Raw genomic sequence first — 10,037 nt, 5'->3', positions numbered from 1 at the left:
CCATAAAACATGGGAAATGTCTATAGCCTCAAAAAGTAAGGGGCAGAAGCTATCCAGAAACACTGCTGTGGGTATCAGTTAAATCAACTCTCCACTTTTCTCTTGGTTTGATTTTTATGGTGCTGTACTTGCTAGGGAAATATTGAGTATTGTTGAGAGGTAGAAGTGTGTGTGTGTGTGTGTGTGTGTGTGTGTGTGTGTGCACACGCATGCATGCATTTACTTTGTGCAAAATAAAGATTCCGAAATTTGGCTATACACAAGATTCATTTACAAAGTTTAAAAAGCGCCAGGCAGCTAGATTTGACCCCAACGATTCTGGTTGAGAATCATCTTTATGTTCTTCACTGGTTTATAATTTTCATCCAAGGTGGAAAAACACTGGCTTGCACTATGAAATAATTTTTCAAAGACACAGGAAAACTGGGCATTGGCCATACAGTAAGCAAATAATTCAAATTTCTTTACCCCTTAAAACCAGTTTTAGTCACTTTCTTGTCACTGCTACACAATGCCTGACATCTGCAACTTAAGGAGAGGTCTAGTTTAGCTTAGTTTCAGTCCATGGTTGCCCAGCTCCAAAGCAGAAATGGCCTGGCAGAGTGATGTGGCAGAGGAACGCTGGCCGTGTCATAGTGGCCAGGAAGCAGAGAATGAAGGGAGAAGTTGGGGAGGGAAAAGTACCTTTCCAGGTCACGTCCCCAGTGAGCCACCTCTTCCAACCAGATTCTTCCTCCAACAGCACTGCAGCCCTGAACTCTTCAGTGAATTAATCTGCTGTGAGCACAGCACCACCCTGATCCAATAACCCTCCGGAAGTCCCACCTGTAAACACATAGGTCTTCCGGGAATATTCTAGATCTAACCATAACAACCATTAAGTATTTCCCCCCTCTACCTTTTTTTAGGAAAAGTGGGCACAGAGGTTCTGTACCGATCAAACCAGGGTCTTAATTTTTGGTTCAGAAGTTATGCTCACTATGTGTAGACATCTTTGTGGAGATGAATGAGCAGAAAAGAATCTTAAGATGGTTTTAAAGAGTATGAGCTGAGAGAGATTAGGGTCTTTTTTATCAGGGACACAAGAGCTTTCTTTAGTTCATCCTGTCATCCCAAGGATGTTATGATTAACAGTTACCTGCTAGAAATGGTCCAAAATTAAGTCTGCCTGTAGAGGCAATAATAATTGTTTTTAATTTGAAGCAAAGAAATCTGATTGGAGAGTTTGCTCTCAATGAGTTGGTGCTTGCTCTTGGGAAAAAGTAGGAAACTGTCTAAAATTTTCTGTTCTTAAATCACAAGACAGCGTGGCTTTGATACTGAATCAAAGGTAGAAGTCCTAGTACTCCAGATAAAAGGTCAGATAACCTAAAGGCATTTTTTAACAAATGCATTACCATTATCATTAATGTTAACTATGGCCGGAGGACTTGACTGAAACAGAGGTGCAAAAGTATAAAGCTTACTTTGAGATAACTGGAGCTCTATTCAAGATTGGTCAGTTTACAAACCATACAGTATCAACATGGTCACCTTTCCCGTTGCAGCTTTCTACTTCATTGACTGAGGAAGCCAAAAAAGAAGTGAAGTGAATTGCCACAGTAGCACTGGGATGCACACGCCTTCTCAGTCTGTTCAGCCCTACTTTCCATGGGAATCCCATGGCGTGCAACAGTGACGCAAGCCTTTTCCCTTAACTTTTTCTCGTTTCGCCTTAACTCCTTATGTACTGTTTTCGTATGTCTTTATGGTTCCAACAGTTCTCCACACTTTAGTTGACAAACCTACATCTGTACCCCAGGGTCTTTGCAAGTGTCTTACCTCTATATGATCCTTCGCTTCATTTTATTGTTTCCAAGTTCAGCAGGAGAATCAACCTTGTCACCAAAGCGAGGACTGTCTGAATTATTTTCCTAGACTTCCCTAGTTCCCAATATTCAGTCACTGAAGTGTTTGTGTGATTCTTACATTTTTCTCATTTTACTTCCACTGAAATTACCTCGGTTCAGATCCTCATGACCTCTCATCTGGCTAATGAAATCATCTCTAATGTTTGTTTCCTTTTCTTCTTCTAATTAATCTTCTCCATCACAAATGCACAGATATAAGAGAAGTTATATAGTACTGCTGACCTCCAATGTACAGATAAAGTGCCACTGAGCACTAGACAGAACAGAGGGACTATGTAGACCATTTGTGGACACAGCCTTCTAGGATGACATTGGACAATTAGATGTACATTCCCTGGAAGATAACAGTACAAAGGAAATAAAAGTTTAGTAGAAGAACATAACAGAACTGGAAATCACATTAAGTGAAGGATTGTTGAATGATCTGGAGACAATGGTTGAGGAGGAAGTGTCATAGAAAGGCAAGATAGCTGCCTTTAAATATTCAAAGACCCTGATACAGAAAAAGAACCATATGTATTCTGAGGGGTCTCAGAAGATGCTGCTGCTAGTATTAGTAAGTGAGAGCTGTTGTTTATGATCAGAGAGTTATGCTCAGATCCATGAAATCACACAGTATTTTGACAGTACTTTTAAACCTTGGATCAGGTTCTCTGTTTAAGAAACAAGATGCTCTCTCATCAGCTGTAGGTGGTGCCTTAGCAGGGGTGGAGGAGAGATGAAGTTAGGAGATATGGAGGATTCCTCCCAATTCTAATATGTCTAATTGTATTTTATCATAAATATTTAGAAAAACTCATGGGCAGTACACTTTGTCCTCCATCAAGTTAACTTTTCTGAAACTGGTCGTATACTTATCAGCAAAACTTTTTTTTTCATTGAGTTTATTGGTACATTTTAGGTATACAGTACAGTTACATTCATCATTTGGGATCTGTATCTTTACATGACAGGTCTTGGTTCTCATTTTTCCCAATACCCCCTCACCTTCCCTATATACAAAGACTTTGTTTCCATTTTTTCATTTTCTCATATTTTTTATTTTCCCTATTTCCTTTTCCCTACCTTTCCCACATCTCCTACACTTTTAGCCCTCTTCTTCCCCAGCAAAACTTTTCTGAGCTGAAGAAATTCTCCTCCCCAGAATTGTTCACTAAAGTAGCAAATGTTACATTCAATTATAGCAAGACTTCTTTTTCCTTGTGTTTTAATCATATGAAAAATTAGGTTGAATTTGCATTTACACAGCATTTTATGATGTAAGCTTCCTAATAACACTGCAGCCTGGCACTGCAGAGAATTGCATTATCCCTAATGGTTCATCAGTTCTGAGATTTAGTATTTGATCTCGCTTTATTATCTTCCCCAGCTATATTCTATACCTAATTTTTCCCTGAAATGAACATTATTGATTTACTTATTAAATATTGTCTGCCTACTATGAATTTCTCACATAAGCACTATGATGAATCCTTTTTTAAAATAATGATTATCTGCAACACAATGCCTGAAATGCTAGTTTTATAAAAGAGAGTGTGAATGGATTTGAACTAAATACAGAATATAAAAACTGTCCTGGACTTTCTTCATAAAAGCTTATGCACTGATCCCATCTCCTTGAGAAAAGGAGCAATCAATAAGTGATTATATTCTTAAAATAAATTACATTTCAGGTTTTGTTCTGTCCAGAACAGTTAAGAAATAATGATTACTGCAGGTTAAGTCTGAGGGCAAAAAAAAAAAAGGAACTTGATAAGTTATCTGTGATATCTGAGGTGATATTTCAGAATAACATTTAAAGCTAGCAGTAAAATGATCGTATCTTTAGTAAACAGTAAATTCCTTCTCAAAATACATTACAAACTAAATCTAACCTCATGTGAAACCAGAAAGTAGAGACTATTCCAGTATTTTTTTTTTTTTCCTATAAGACAGGCAGTTGTCTCCCAGAGACTGGACTATCCCAGGGCTCTCCTGATGTCCCTTATGTTCAGGGTCTTCTCTGATACCCTGTGCTCTGCAAAGATCCTTTGATCTCCTGATCTCTCCCCAGCTCCTCCAGTGGGACAGCTCCCATTGGTCAGCTGTTGCTGTGGCTGGACCTCTCAAAGCGGACACTTGACTTAGGAACTCAATTTGTTTATGAGGGCTGGTTGTAATTCAAGTTGGCCTGGCTCCTATACACAGCCTTCAAAGTCTCTCCCCTGTATGATTTTAGACCATACTTTCATACAGACATTGGCCCAAGATTTCTCAATTAGCCCCATACAGGAAATGATGTTGTTGTGTTCCTTCCAAAGCTCTTCAAGGGTTAATTCTGTATCTTAGACAAGCTAGAAGCACACGTGGCTGGGATTTGGGTAGTAATTCAAGACTTTGGTAGTAAGTTAAAACTAAAATTCTAGTCTTAACCCAAGTAGTTCGCATGTCCAGCTGGTCATAACTTGCTGGTCCACTGTACCTCTGCTGAAAGATATTTTTATTGAGGCATTATTGTATAACCAAAAAATATTAGAGACAATAAAATATCAACATAGGGCTGGGAAAGATATAATTTTTTTCTGTGGACCTTTCAAAAAATGAGGCTGATTTGAGATTGCCACAACTAAATTTGAGTGCAATCTGTTTCCTTGGTAAGTGTTCCACTCCAGAACCATCAACTACAAGAGGAATCAGTGTTAAAACCTTTCTAGATAAAGGAGGTGAAGCCAAGAGACTTGCAGGAGATGAGAGACATTCTGAGTGTAATTACCACAGAGAACCATTCCATGTTCTCTAAAAGAAGAAGAAACAAGAGATGTGAATTTGTGGAGGAGGATGAGATGATACTTTCTGGAGAGCTTCCTTAATTTTCTCTTTCCCAGAAAGCTCTTCTCCTTGAAGAAAACTCATTTTCCTTAGAAAGAGCACATAGAAGATGATGGATGGTGAGCAGCAGAGAAAGAACCTGAGATTCGGTTTCCTGACACCGGAATATAGTGGCTTGAGGAGGAGAAGAAGGAAGGAAGTAGGTCCCCAGGGCCCAGGAAGGATCTGAGGTGAGAATTGAAGTCCACAGGGAAAGCAAAGAGACAGACTTCAATGAAGAGAAGGGAGATAATAAGTGGTACTCTGTCCCAGGGTTTGGACTCACAGTGCAGGAATGGTGGGACAACCCTGCAAGTGTACAGTGATGGAGCAGTGGAATGGAGCAGTGCACTACAGCAGCTGGTGAGTTATCTAGGTTCAGAGGTCACCTAGGAAAGGATGACTGGCTGGTACCCAGCCTGGAGAGAGGCCAATTGAGCTCAGAACTCAGAACAGAGAGAGGTGGACTCCATTTTAGTGGGGGTACCAAATTCAAGTCAGCAAGAGGCCAGGGAGCAGAGTTCAAATCAGCAGGAGAATCATGGATGGTTGTAGGCTCAAAGTATCTGGTTCTAGCCTCATAGCCAGAAATCAGCCTGAACTTAAAAGGGTAAGCCAACTGGGATTATCCACAACCCCAGCACAAAGATGTTTCTGGCATGCTGGGATTAATTAATTTAACTCTGGACTCTGCCTGCCTACATTGCCTACCAGTGACAGCAGAGACACATCATGTTTTTTTTCTTTTTTCTTTCTTTTTTCCCCCCCTTTCTGGTTCTTGTTTTGTTCTAGTTTTTCTGGATTGTTTGAACAGAACACAGTTTCTAGTTTTTTGTTGTTGTTGTTGTTGTTCTGTTTTCTTCTCATTTTTATATCTTCCTTTTCTCTTTCCATCATCTTCTTCACCAGTTTCCTAAAGTTTGTCCTCCAGCCATGCATCTGATCTCTTCCTCTTCTTTTATTTCTATTTTCTCCCTAACTTCTTTTAAATCTTCTCCCCTAATGATGAAATCAACATATTAAGAGCTTTTTTATTGCGTATAGTTTTCTTCACTAGATACTAGATTTTGTTATATAACCACAAATCTAGTTCATATGGTTGCAGGTAGCAAATTAATGGGTATCACAGTTTGTCAATTTCTAGGTTGTATTAGTACTGTTATTGTCAATTGTATTAGTTTAGTTGAGGTGATACAAATATGCTAAGTTGTTCCTCCTGGTATATCAAGACTAAGATTGCCTAAGGATATAAAAAATAGATAGATAGATAGATAGATAGATAGATAGATAGATATAAATACATATGCCAAAGAACTGGTGCCTGGGCTAAGTAGGCAGAAGATTTGCATCCCCAATAAATTGAAGAGGTAGGATCTTGCAATAGACTCAAAAGCCAGCTATACCTGGAAGACTCTTCTGAGAAGTACTTCCTAAGGGTTCTGTATACTGTCAATAAAGCTACTCACCATAAGCAATTTACAAGCATCGACCCAGGAATTAAACTTTAAAAAGAAAATAAGAAGACACTTGAGCAAGATGCAACCAGCCCACACTTCCATCTCACCAAAGGTAAATCCAGGGGGCAATGAAGTGGGACAATCTGAAAGCCACCCACCTGGACTCTCTGAAGTGGTAACAGCAGAAGTAACAAAGCAGATGTACAGAGTTCTAGGGGGAAAAAAAGCAGAAATAATTTTTCAGATAACTACAGAGATGGTGACTAGAATGAAAGAAATGCTAAGTGACTCTACAGCAGATACAGATTTTAAAAAGGAAGAGAGAGAACCTGAGGAACATGATGGAAACCGTGAACTCCCAGCATAGGAAAGAAATAGAATCCATGAAACAGATTCAAACATATATCCAGGAGATTAAAATATATGTAGCAAAGTGAGCATATGTGAGGACAGAATATCAGATACAGAAAACAGGACTTCAGTTAGCTATCATGAAAAGAAATATTTCTTAAAATAGCAAGAGACCACAAGAAATATATCCAGCAGCTGCTAGGTGATGCAAAGAAGAAAATTATAAGATTCATCAGAGTCAATAACAGAGCAGGAGATGGCACAAACATCATTAAAAAACCTGTTCACAGAAGTAATGACAGAAAACTTAAAGGGGGGGATGACATACAGATAAGTGAGGCATGTGGGACTCCAACTATCCACAATCAAAAAAAAAATCTTCCCCAATGCATATAATAATTAAGATGCCAGAAATGCAACACAAGGACAGAGTATTAAAAGATGTTCAAGAAGAGAAACAAGTCACCTATAAAGGAAAGCCCATTAGAATTACAGCAGACTTCTCAACACAAGCCTTCAAGTCTAGGAGACCTTGAAGTATTTCAAGCACTAAAGAAAAACAACCTCCAACACAGATTGATGTACTTTGCAAAACTATCTTTCAAAATTGATGGAGAAATAAGATACTTCATGACAAAGAACTCTTGAAAAAATTCATGACCACCAAACCAGCACTCCAAAGTATTCTGATAGATATTCTAGAAAGATACAACAAAATTACACTTCATGAACCCAACAGAATAAATCCACCAGGCAAGGCAAGAAATTAAACAGAAAAGGCAAGAAGGAAGCCAACAACAGGAAAATAATAAAACACAGATAAGACAATACATATCAATTATAACCACCAATATTAGCAGACTCAATTCACCAATCAAAATAAACAGACTGGCAGAATGGATCAAGAAGCAAGATCCAACAATATGCTGCACACAAGAAACACACTTAATTAAAAAAGACATTCATAGACTGAAAGTCAAAGGATGGAAAACAATATTCCATTACTAAAACCAGAGAAGGATCCAAAAAAAAAAAAAAAAAAGAACTATGGAACCATCTCCTAATGAGTATAGATTCAAACATCCTCAGTAAGATACTGGCAAACAGAATGCAGCAAATCATCAAGAACATTATACACCATCACCAAGTTGATTCATCCCAGGAATACAAGGATAGTTCAACATACACAAATCAATAAATATAATACACTGTATTAACCAGCCAAGGGCAAAAGCCACATGATCTTTTCAATAGATGCAGAAAAAGCATTTGGTGAAGTCCAATATCCATTCATGATTAAGAAAAAGCTCTACAGAAAATTGGTTTAGATGGTCTTTATCTCAATCTGATAAAAACCATCTGTGACAAGGCAACCATCATACTAAATGGACAGGCAGTGACACCACAGAGCTAAATCCCTGGCCCTATCCTTCATTCTTGAATAGGAAGAACCAATATAATGAAATTGACCATACTTCCAAAATTGTTATACAGTTTTAATGTAATCTCAATCAAAATTCCAAAAGCATATCTCAAAGAATTAGAAAAAAATCTTAAAATTCACTTGGAACAGGAAGAGACCAAAAATAGCAAAGGTAATTCTAAACAACAAAGGCAAGGCAAAAGGCATCACAATCCCTGACCCTAAACTGTACTGCAAAGCTACTGTGATAAACATAGCATGGTGCTGACAAAAGAACAGACCTGAGGATCAATGGAACAGATTAGAAGATGCAGAAACAACTCCATACATACTCAGCCACCTTATCTTTGACAAAGGAGCCAAACACCTTCACTAGAGGAAAGATAGCCTCTTTAATAAATGGTGCTAGAAAAACTGGCTTTCCACATGCCAAAGATTAAAACTAGACCCATATCTTTCACCATGAACTAACCTAGAATTTAAATGGATCAGAGATCTAACTATTAAAACAGAACACTGGACTTGCCAGAAGAGAGAATAGGTGGAACACTTGAAGACATAGGAGTAGGCAGAGACTTCATGAACAAAACCCAGACCACACAGGAAATACTCCAAAGAATCAACAACTGGATCCTCACCTTATTGAAAAGCTTTTGCAGAGCAAGAGAACCCACCAAAAGAGTGAAGAGACAACCTACTGTGTGGGAAAAAAATCTCCAGCTGTTCCTCAGGCAAAGGACTGTTATCTAGAATATATAAAGGACTAAAAAAAAAAAAATCAGGCCCCCAAATTTAAAGACCCAATCCAACAATGGGCATCTGAAATGAGTAGATTCTCAGATGAAGAAGTAGAAACAGTAAATAAATATATGAAAAGCATTCAATATCACTGGTCATTGAAGAGATGCAAATTAAAACAATGCTAAGATTCCATCTTACTCCAGAAAGAAGGGCTTTTATCAAGAAATCAGTAACAAATAACAATGTTAAAGGGTCTGTGGGAAAAACAGAACACTGCTCGTGTAGACTGGTGCAGCTATTGTGGAAGTCAGTGTGGAGATTCCTCAAAAACTCAAGTCAGAGGTTCCATTCAACCCTGCTATTCCCTTTTTTTGTATATTTCCAAAAGAATTAAAAGCATCCTACCACAGATATATATGCACACCCATGTTTATGGTGGCACAGTTTGTAATACATAAATCTTGGAAACAGCCCAAATGCCCATCAACCAATGAATGGATAAAGAAGATGTGTGTTTTTTTACACAATGGAGTACTGCACTTCCACAAAGAAGGATGAATTTGAGACATTTAAAGGTAAACGGTTGCATTTGAAGATCATACTCGTAAATGAAATAAATCAGACATACATGCTTAAATACCACTTTATTTCTCTAGTGTGAGAAAACTGGAAATAGAAATACGGACTAAAATGTATAATAGATATTGGGAAATGGGAAGAAAATGTTCAAGTGGGAAGAGGAACAAGTGGGGGAGGAGAGGGAGGAAGGAAGGGGCAAGAAAAAAAGTGAAAACAGAAATAAAAACGCAGACAAAGTTTTTGTACATAGGGAGGTGAGGCGGCTTGAGGAGAGGGGGGATGGGAAAGAAAGAGGAAGGAGGCATCATGTGCAGGTGCAAAGTCGCTGTGATGAGTGTTATCATTACGTGTGTCTAAAATGAACCAATAAGTGTTTTGCTATTAAAAAAAAGGAAAAGCACATAAATGTCAGAGTCTGTCTTCCTCTCGTTCCTGGTATTGTCAAAATTTTACGCACATCTCCATTAGTACTCTTCACACTGTGTTTTTACTACTTTCATAGCCTTCTGTTTTACTTATTACATCAAGAGCATCCCAAAGGTAGGAAATCTGTTTAGTAGTCTCTGTACTTAAATGTATGTGCAGCATGCGGCAGGCAATCCATGAGTACTGGTTAGGAGAGTGGGTAGATGGTAAGGATGAAAAAAGGGAGAGAACCAGTATCCATGGCGAGAGAGAGAGAGAGAGAGAGAGAGAGAGAGAGAGAGAGAGAGAGAGAGGGAGAGACAA

Source organism: Fukomys damarensis, unplaced genomic scaffold, assembly GCF_012274545.1.
Source record: "Fukomys damarensis isolate Sample0158 unplaced genomic scaffold, DMR_v1.0_HiC HiC_scaffold_10, whole genome shotgun sequence".
Classification (NCBI taxonomy): Eukaryota; Metazoa; Chordata; class Mammalia; order Rodentia; family Bathyergidae; genus Fukomys; species Fukomys damarensis.
This window is presented reverse-complemented; position numbering follows the sequence as displayed.